This window comes from Panthera pardus, unplaced genomic scaffold, assembly GCF_024362965.1.
Source record: "Panthera pardus isolate Hobbes unplaced genomic scaffold, ASM2436296v1 HiC_scaffold_26, whole genome shotgun sequence".
Taxonomy (NCBI): domain Eukaryota; kingdom Metazoa; phylum Chordata; class Mammalia; order Carnivora; family Felidae; genus Panthera; species Panthera pardus.
Window position 1 is genome coordinate 14,490,445 of NW_026526832.1, and position 10,988 is coordinate 14,501,432.

The 10,988-nt window shown below is 40.5% G+C and overlaps 1 pseudogene; it reads left to right on the plus strand.

The window, feature by feature from the left end:
* The first annotated feature begins 3,092 nt into the window (after positions 1-3,092).
* LOC109265869 (39S ribosomal protein L11, mitochondrial-like) lies at positions 3,093-4,342 on the plus strand (annotated as a pseudogene).
* The last annotated feature ends 6,646 nt before the right edge of the window (positions 4,343-10,988 follow it).

Consider the following 10,988-nt stretch of genomic DNA (forward strand, 5'->3'; position numbering starts at 1 on the left):
GAAAGACACTCCTCCCAAGGACTATTTGGTTGCTTTCCTTTCAATATTTCTTGCTTCTCCATAATGACAGTAGTTGTTTATGGACAATACAGGATTTTTCACAGCTGTATGAAATCTGTATTTCACAATTCTGAAGTTGCCAATAGTTGGTTGCTTAGAGACTAACATTATCAATAAGAACTGCAGAGTTCTAATTCCATCTCTATCAGAGGCTGGGAATTCACTTGGGCGCCTTGTTTACATCACTGTGCCTTCCTAGAGATTACTGCAGGAGTAGCCTCTGAGCATCATTCTGATTCAATACATGGTAATATTGCTATACACACCATGGGTGTATGATGCAAAATGACTGGTTTATTAAACAGGCAGTTACACATTCAAGTGAATTTTGGCCTTCAATGTAATACTGTTAGAAGACCATATTCAGGGTGCCTGGGTGGCTCAGTCCGTTGGGCGTCCAGCTTCGGCTCAGGTCGTGATCTCATGGCTCATGAGTTTGAGCCCCGCGTTGGGCTCTATGCTGACAGCTCAGAGCCTGGAGCCTATTTTGGATTCTGTGTCTCCCTCTCTCTCTGTTCCTTCCCTGCTTGCGCTCTGTCTCTTTCTGTCTCAAAAATAAATAAACATTGGGGCGCCTGGGTGGCTCAGTCGGTTAAGCATCTGACTTCAGCTCAGGTCACGATCTTACGGTCCGTGAGTTCGAGCCCCGCGTCGGGCCCTGGGCTGATGGCTTGGAGCCTGGAGCCTGCTTCCGATTCTGTGTCTCCCTCTCTCTGCCCCTCCCCCATTCATGCTCTGTCTCTCTCTATCTCAAAAATAAATAAACGTTAAAAAAAATTTTAAAAAAATAAACATTAAAAACAATTTTTTTAATTATTAAAAAAAAAAAGATCATACTCTTACACTAATGAGGCTGCCATTGCACAAATCATTTTAGGAATTCCTCTTTGTGAAGAATCTCCAAAAGCCCGTGGCATACCCTATTTAATAATTCAGGGGTACCAAATCTTCATCCATTGATAGTGAATTTTATTTTGGGGAAGAACCATGTCATTTGGATCCAAAGGTCGTGATCAATTTGTCAGTGATCTGGCTGAATTATAAAAACAAGGTACATATAAAAGTCCTTTTTCCAAGTTGCTCAAACTGTTTGTCAATCCACTCCCAAAGTATTACGTGCAATGACCAAATTATTGTGAATAAGACCACAGCCCACCAAAGTGACTTTGAATAACTTATGACTATTTCTTTATAAATTATAAAGGGGCTATCACATACATATCTATGAAAGAGACAGTGGAAATATTGTTTAGGACTAATTGCCATTAAATTAAAGAAACTGAGGCTCACAAAATGTGTTTTCAAAAATCTCACAGCTGGTAAATGGTAGAACCAAGATTCAAGTTCAGATCCTCAAACCCCTAATCCAGAGATCTTACTATTAAACCAGCAAGGTAGTTATACAGTCTGTGTGTTCCCACTGTCCCCTACCATGCTCATGGCTGATCTTGCTAGTAGATGAAAGCACTCTTTCCTACTGAGCCAGATCCAGCTTTTTGGGGCACCAAACCAATGAATTGATATTGATACTCAACTTATTTGTCTTTGTCCTTCTGCATTACATACCCTGTTGAAGAGGACAGCACTCATTTGAATGTACAGTTTCTGGTATGTTTGCTTAAAAATTAGCTACATAATATGCCAGTTAATGTCTTTGGCTCTTGGTATTTGTTTCAGGCCTTAAAACCTTATATTTCTCTCTAGAGACCCTCAAGAATTGCACCAGCCCACCAACACAAATGAACAGATCTATGAAAATCTTGTTTCCCCAAGTTGTCTATGTCTCCAGTTGGCTTACTAAAGAGCCACAGTCCAACGTGAAATCAATACCATCTGAAATGAAGCAACTTCCTGGCTTTCGACAATTTTAGGCTGTGTCTATTTCCATGTGTACCCATTTGTTTAAATTAGTTTGTTTTGTTTTTAAATTTGGGCTTAGTAAAGCAATCTGATAGCTTTGTTGATGGTCTTAGGTCTCAATTTATGCTGATTTGCCTTTTCCAACTGCCAACTAGATATTGACTTTACGCTTTTAACAAATGAGAGTTTTTCAAAGGGTTCCTGGGGACTCCTGCATCAGAACCATCTGGAGGATTTTTTAGTACCCTAGATATTGGCTGGTGTCTGATGGCATTTCTTTTTTTTTTTTTTTTAATTTTCTTAACGTTTATTTTTGAGACAGAGAGAGACAGAGCATGAATGGGGGAGGGTCAGAGAGAGAGGGAGACACAGAATCTGAAACAGGCTCCAGGCTCTGAGCTGTCAGCACAGAGCCCGACACGGGGCTCGAACTCACGGACCGCGAGATCATGACCTGAGCCGAAGTCGGACACTTAACCGACTGAACCACCCAGGCGCCCTTCTGATGGCATTTCTTAGGAATATGAATTTTTAACAAGTTCCCTGGATGACTTAAGATTGTTTAACAACCACTCCAATGTAGACAATTATGAAAGACTGATGCTCTTTCCAAGGGAAAATTTATATCTACATCAACATCTATATCTGTGTATTTAATTCTTTAAAGCTAGTGAATAGTGAAGAGCTGTGGACACAACAAAGGGTAAAAGAATTAAATTGCTCAGAATACGGGACACAGGGGAAAAAAGCATTGGAGAATTTGAAGATAGGTCAATATAAATGATCCAAAGAGAAGCACAGAGAAATTTTAAAAATATTAAAAACAAAAATATTAGAAACTCAGGGGACTATATCAAATAGTCTTACATGCATAGAATTGGAGTCCCAGAAAGCAAGGAGAGAGAAAACTGGGTAAAAGAAATATTTGAAGATAAAACAGTCAGGAATTTTCTAAACTGATAAAAGACATGAAACCGCATATGCAAGAAACTCACCAAACTGCAAACAGGATGAATAGAAAGAAGATTGCTCCCAGGCACATTACAGTCACTGAAAATCAAAGATAGAAGACAAATTCTTTAAAAATAGCCAGAGGGGAATCCAGGGTGGCAGTGCCGAAGTTGCTGCTCTTACTACTGCTTCGAAGTGAGCTAAGGACCGAACCCCTCATCATGTTGAAGCCAAGCTGGGCCACTCAGGCCCTCAGGAAGCCTAAGGCCAGCAGCATGATTCAGACTATCATGTGGGCAGCCCAGACCATGTCCAGGTGCCCCGGAGGCCCCATCCTAAGTGAGCGAGGCGTCTTCATCAACCAGTTCTGCAAGAAGTTCAATGAGAAAGCAAAGGGCATCAGGGCACCTGGGTGGCTGAGTCACTTAAAAATCTGACTTAGCTCAGGTCATGATCTCACAGCTTGTGGGTTCAAGCCCCATGCTGGGCTCTGTGCCGACAGCTCGGAGTCTGGAACCTGCTTCAGATTCTGTGTCTCCCTCTCTGCTCCTCCCCCACTCACACTGTGTCTCACTCTCCTTCAAAAATAAATAAACATTAGGGGTGCCTGGGTGGCTCAGTCGGTTAAGCATCCGACTTCGGCTCAGGTCATGATCTCGCAGTCTGTGGGTTCGAGCCCCGCATCGGGCTCTGTGCTGACAGCTCAGAGCCTGGAGCCTGCTTCCGATTCTGTGTGTCCCTCTCTCTCTGTCCCTCCCCTGCTCATGCTCTGTCTCTCTCTGTCGCAAAAATAAATAAAAACATTAAAAAAAATTTTTTTTAATAAATAAATAAATAAACATTAAAAAAAAAGAAGAAGAAGAAGACAAAGGACATCAAAGAAGGCATTCCTGGGACACCTAAGTGGCTTAGTTGGTTGAGCATCGGACTTCGGCTCAAGTCATGATCTCACAGTTTGTGAGTTCAAGCCCTGCATCAGGCTCTGCGCTCTCAGCACAGATATTCTGTCTCCCTCTCTCTCTGCCCCTTCCCTGCTCATGCTCACTCTCTCTCTCTCTTTCTGAAAAACAAATAAACATTAAAAAAAGAAGAAGATATTCCTTTGCCCACCAAGAGCTTTGTGAAGCCTGACAGGACGTGTGAAATCAAAATTGGATAACTCACTGTTTCCTATTTTCTGAAGGCAGCTGCTGGGATTGAGAAGGGGGGCCTGGCAGACAGGGAAGAAGGTGCCAGGCTTGGTGTATGTGTATGAGATCACCTGAGTTAAAGCACAGGATGATGCCTTTGCCTTGCAGGATGTGCCCCTGTTGTCTATTGTTCACTGGCTCTTCCCATTCCCTGGGCCTTCGTGTGGCAAAGGACCTCAGTTCAGGAGAGTTGGCAGCTTTCCAGAAGAAGTGGGCCACATTCCTGGCTGCTCAGAAAGCAGCAGATTTTGGCAGCTCAAGTGGAAGCTGCCAAGAAGTGACCCCTGCCCCTCACACTCCAGGATTTTGAAGGAAGAAGCTAGAAAGGAAGCCAGTTGGAAAAGCTGTGCCAAAGGGGAGGAAGGGAGGTAACACTGACCTGATTATTATTTCCCTGACTTTAAATTATATATTTTTACATGTATGGCAATATCAAGGGATCAGGCCTCTGTCATACCCCCTCCCCAAAAAAAGCCAGAGGAGAAAAAGAGACACTTTATTTGGGTGGGGGAATTGGGAGGAGAAACACAGATGACAACTGACTTACACACAGAAATAATAGAATCTGGAAGATAATGGAATACCACTGTTAAAGTGGCAAATGAAAAAAAATAACAAATAAAATGATTACAAATAACAAAAAAAGCAAATAATAACAAAAAAAATTTTTAATATCAACCTAGAATTATACATCCTATGAAAATATACTTCAGAAAAAGGGAGGAAATAAAGACATTTTCAAACAAACAAGATCTGACAGAATGTGTTATTAACAGATCTTACGTATTATAAATGGGCCATTTTGTTTATATCACTACAGTAACTAGAGATTTTTGTGAATTAAAGGGAAGTTATGCCAGATGGAAGCCTGAATCTACAGGAAGGAATGGAAAGTACTGGAAAAAAGTAAACATGTGGGTAAATAGAAAAGACTATCTTTCATTTTTTGAATCTTTAAAAGATGTTTGAATGTTTAGATAAAAATAATAGCAAGCCTTGTGGGATTTATATGTAAAACACATAAAAAAATGGTGCTAAGGAACGAAGGGGTAAAATGGAATAAAAGTGTTTTAGGGGTATGACTTCATCCATGAAGTGCCATAATATTTATTTAATATAGACAAGGATATATTAAAGTTGCATATTGAGGTCACTAGAGCCACCATTCAAAAAATAATAAAGGCATAGCTAAGAGCTAGTAGAGGGGATAAAATATTATTATAAAAATAATAATCAGTCTAAGAGAAGGCAAGAAAGAAGAAATAAGGAATATGTGAGACAAATAGAAAGATGACTTATCTCTGCTGATGTGAACTTTGATCACCTGGCTAGGGTCGTGTTTGTCAGGTTTCTGCACTGCAAGCGTACTCTCTTCTTCCCACATTCCATCCTGGACTCTTTGAAAGGAAGTCATCATATGTACTCCACACTTAAGGGGTAAGGAGTTATGTTCCATCTCCTTCAGTGTGGAGTATCCACACAAATTATTTTGAATTCTTCTGCAGGGAAAATTTGTCTCTTTTCCCCCATTTATTTTTCAATCATTTATTCATATTAGTATGGATTCATAGGTATTTATTTACACTTTAGGTTATAATCTGATACTAAGATTTGTTTTGTTGTTAATATTGTTCTAGCTTTGGTCGCTGGGAGCCTTTTCAATTGGTTCCTGGCTCCCTTTAACATACCCCTCACCTTTTTTTGTTCGTTTGTTGGTTTTAGCACTCCCTTATTTTCTGACACTATAGACCCCTCTTCTATATTACCTGCCCAGGGCTAGAAGCCTTCCAAGGAGCCATGGTTCCTTCCATTGGAGAAAGGTTATAGAAACCAAGATCTGGGTGGTGGGTGTGCTTGTTGCTATTGGGATGTTGTTGGTTCTAAGCCCTCTCAGCTGACAGAGCAAGGAAATGTATGTGGCATGCAGTATACTAACCAGTGTATTTATACACAGCTGCAAATTTTCTACATGTAATCCATGTGTGCCTGTATTAAGCTAAACATGAATTCATACTGATGTCTCCAATTCTCATCCAGTATCACATGGATCATTCTAACCTTGCCTCCTTAAAAGCACCTCTTTTAAAATGTCATTTCCTCTTCTGGTCCCTTCCTCCATCTTTCCCCTAAATTATTCCATTTAGAGATGTTTTACCTTATACAGTTGCTCAATAAAGTCACTCTCTAGCCCTGAAAAGTCTGCTTAGACATTTAACATGTGGGAGATCTACACAGCAATACATCCAACAAGTGCTGTGTAAGCTTTTGGCTCTACCATTTGCCTTCTGAGTAAGTCTTTAGAGGTATAATTTAATTGCTCGGTACCTCTAGTTGTCTGACCTATAAAAGGGCATAATATTTGACCTGTTCTCTCAGTAATTTGTTGTGAGGACCAAATATATAATGGGGAAAAGTTACTTTATAAAATAAAAAGCACTGAGAACAGACATAGAATTAGAGTGACTTTGGCCAAGCTCCTAACACCATATCTGACACCATGAGGAAGAAACAGGCACCATCTTATTTAATCCTCAAAATGGGATACCTTTCATCATCCCCATTTTACTAATAAGGAAACTGAAAAAATTAAGAACTTAGTAGTGGTAGTGATAATAAATAGTTAGCACTTCCTGAGGACTACTGTTCCAAGTGCTTTACATGTATTAATTCATTCCATCTTTAAAAACAAATGGTTTATTTATTTATTTATTTTGAGAGAGAGAGTGTGTGCTGGGGGTAGGAGCAGAGAGAGACAGAGAATCCCAAGCAGGCTCCACACCACCAGCATGGAGCCCGACACAGGGCTTGAATTCATGAACTGAGATTTTGACCTGAGCCGAATATCAAGAGTCGGACAACAACTCAGTTAACCATACGAGCTACCCAGCCATCCCTAATTCATTTAATCTTCACAACAACCTGAGAAAGCAATTTTCTATTAGCCACATTTTACAGAAGAAGAAACTGAAGCCCAGAAAGGATTCCACAGCTGGTAACTTACAGGGTTGACATTCGAACCCAGTTCTTTCTCTCTCTCTCTCTCTCCCTCTCCCACTTTTTTCCAGGTCTCTCTTTTTTTTTTAAACGTTTTTTTAAACGTTTTTTTTTTTTTTTTTATTCTTGAGACAGAGAGAGACAGAGCATGAACGGGGGAGGGTCACAGAGAGAGGGAGACAGAGAACCTGAAATAGGCTCCAGGCTCTGAGCTGTCAGCACAGAGCCCGACACGGGGCTCGAACTCACGGACCGTGAGATCATGACCTGAGCCGAAGTCAGACACTCAACCGACCAAGCCACCCAGGCGCCCCCAGGTGTCTCTTAACTAGCAAATGAAAATCCCTCTACCATTGCTCATTCTTTTGACAAAAATTTGAGAACCTACTATGTGCTGTTCATTGGCTTAGGCACTGCTGATCCAGTACTAAATAACACAAAACCCAGGCTCTTATGATGCTTCTATTACACAAATATAAGCCAATGTTATTGTGTGAACATGCAAAAAATTATGTTTCTACTTAGAGTAGCCTCGTTCGTTTATGGTCACTTTTGAGAAGACATTTTGTCCTCAAGGCTTTATGCCAATAGTATTGTATGGAGCACAGTATGGTTTTTACTTGATTTGCTGTCTTATCTCAGAAGTCAGGAAACGGTGACTGCAGGTGACTCCTCAAGAACTGGGGTTGTTCTATTCACAATTACACATCTCTTTCTTACTTTTACAGCACCTCTCAGCCTTTTCAACCTCAACTGTCCTCAGTGGCACTGCTTTTAGCACCTCCTCACTGAGAAGAGTTGGTCTCCAGGACTCCCTAATCAATATATACTTGTCCAGGGGTGCCTGGGTGGCTCTGTTGGTTAAGCCTCTGACTCTTGACCTCAGCTCAGGTCATGATCTCATAATGGTGAAATTATGGCTCCACGCTGGGCTTGGAACCTGCTTCCGACTCTTTCCCTCTCCCTCTCCCTCTGCTCCTCCCCCTGCTCACGCATGTGGGGTGTGTGTGTGTGTGTGTGTGTGTGCTGTCTCTCTGTCAAAAAAAAATCCATCAATAAAAGAAAAGAAAAAGAAGTTCTAAAATATATATTAATATATTTAACATAATATATAAATATATATTTATATATACATATATATTTATCCAGCCAAGGCTGGGGCTAAGCATAACACAAGACTCTGTTGTGACTGGATGTGATGCTCAGAACTGCTGCTGGATGAAGCCAACACAGAAATGGGGAAATCCAGAAAGCCACAGAGAAGTGGGGCCAGCGTCCCTGTGTACATTCGGTGGAGCTTGCCTAGTTTAGGGCTTGTTATGCAGAGCATGAATCCCCTCAGGGCTACGCTGTCCTCAGTTGGGTCTGTGGTTACTTGCAGCTAAAAGCATCCTCACCAAGACAGCATCGCAAAGGCCTCTTTGTTATTAAGAACTTGTATGCCTGGGAATCTTCGCTATAAACTACCCCATTTCCCAGAGGTACTAGCCAAGGAATTCTCCCACAAACCAATGAAATTCTCAGTCTTTGTGGTCAAATGCCCTCTGTCTGCCCTCTTCTTTTCCTTAGCTTTATTCCCTTAGACAACTACTCAAAGACACTTGGTACATTGAAATCACTCTAGCATTACCAAAAGCTATGTGATGCTGATTGGAGACACTTGAAGAGAAATAATGCTTTGAACCAAAGCATGTTTCCTAGTGTTATTGAACAACACAAAAATAGGACCTACTTAGCCATATACCCCCACTGTGTTATTCATCGTGTGGCAGCTTTGGTGAGTGCCAAAGTGCTTTTGGGGGCCTCCTGAGCGCGTCTTTCCTTCCCATTCCTTTCCTTGATTGCATTCAAAAGAACTAAAAACAAACAAGGCATTTAATTACTAAGGGTTATTCATTATTTTGTTCAAAGCCTAAAAGCTTGAAAGAGTCAGAACAATTCATTTTCTGAATTCACTCATCACAGTTTCCAAAACTGCCAACATGAGCCAATCTTTAGTACTTGTGGAGAATGTTCTTTCACGGTAGTGAAAGAGCCGTAGTACCCTTGGACCAGTGTCATGAGATGAGCCTGTAGGCTGGATCCAACAATTAAGTCTTTTTCAAAAGATGTGCAGATAAGACTGCTTGGGAGTTTGGAAGCAACCTTACTCTAGGAAGGCGGGTCGGTTCCAAATTAGCATAATGTTGAAATTTCCTTTGCCTACAAGAGAAAGATGATGTCCCTTGCTTTGTCAATTCCATAAATTGTATTTATTCACTTTTGTCATAGTAGGTCCAGAAAAGTACAGAGAATAATAGAACCAGCAGTTATAAAATAACTATACTGATTTAACAAATGTAATATTTTGCCATATTTGGGTCATATATCAATATAATGATGGGTATCTCTATTTGACCCATGGAATAAATTGTTAAGTTAAACCAACAGTCCCATTTCTATTTCTCTCTTTAAGGAACACTTAAAAATAAACCTTTCACTTCTGAGCCTTTTGCAATCATGATTTCAAAACAGAAGAGACAGGTTCCAGAAAAGACCGTAAATATTTCCAATAGGACTTCAGTGAGTTTTGCTGCTGCCTGGAGGTGGGCTATGGCTGGCAAGGGAGTCTGTGTGAACATTAATATAGGACACTGAGGAAAGATAAATGTCCTGTAAGCAGGAGAATGGCTAGATCTGAAGGTCATGAGCTTTAGGGAGATGGAATATCTAAAGTCACTTTTACTTTATTGATTTCCTTTAATGCAAACCTATTCTGAGACTTCATTTTATAAATGTCTTCATTTAAAATAAAATCAATATGCAATTTGAATTGCAGAAGTTTAGAAACTACGTTCCTATCTGTCCCCCTATTTAGTTAACACACACTGTCACATCTAACCATTATGGGGCTTGAATGACTTTCCTTTCCTCCAAATAAGAACATAATAAAGTTTCCCCTCAGCTCCCATGCCAGCCATATTGTCCTGGAATTTCTTTTTAGAGCGTTTACAGATTTTTGTAGCTTTTCCCTGGTTTACAACCCTCTTAGAATAAAAGCAGAGTTCAAAACAGGGTTAAACACAATATGTTGACAGATACAGACCTACTTAACAAGAGCTGTCTCAGGAGCAGTCTACATTCGCAGGCAGGAAGAAAACAATCACTTGTTGATCTCACTTTAAAGAAAAATCATGCTTTTTCCCCTCTTAATGTTTAAGCATCATATCTTGGTGAAGCTTTAAAAATAAAAAATCAAGTTCTGGAAATAGATAGTCGTGCCAGTTACACAACATTGTGTACGTACTTAATGCCACCGTATCGTACACTTGAATATGATTAAAATGGTAAATGTTATGTATGTTTTACAACAATAACAACTTTGTAAATTAGGAATCATAAAACATTTAAAGAATAGTTGGATAATAGGTCAAATAAAGTGTAAAAAACTAGCCTTTTTCATGACTTCTAGGCAAACAGAAAGACTTTCTAAGTTGATAAGATACAAGTTCAGGTAGAGTTTACAAGCATCAGCTGTAGTTCTATTTCTTACACATTCTGTGGATTGAAGTCCATTCATGCTTTTAGGTTTCTAAACCAGGAAAAGAGCAGCATATCTTACAATTAAAACTATAAGCAACTCCAAATTCAAAATACGGTTTTATTCGGCTTTTGGACAGCACCCTCTCTGCTGTTTTCTCCTATCTGGACAGCCCCAGTCACAGTCATCCGGTCACCCAAGTTCCTTTGGCATTACTTGACATGTTAAAAATTACAGTTTTAGGGGAGCCTGGGTGGCTCAGTCGGTTAAGCGTCCGACTTTGGCTCAGGTCATGATCTCACAGTTCATGAGTTTGAGCCCCACGTCGGGCTCTGGGCTGACAGCTCAGAGCCTGGAGCCTGCTTCGGATTCTGTGTCTCCCTCTCTCTGTCCCTCCCCTGCTCACACTCTGT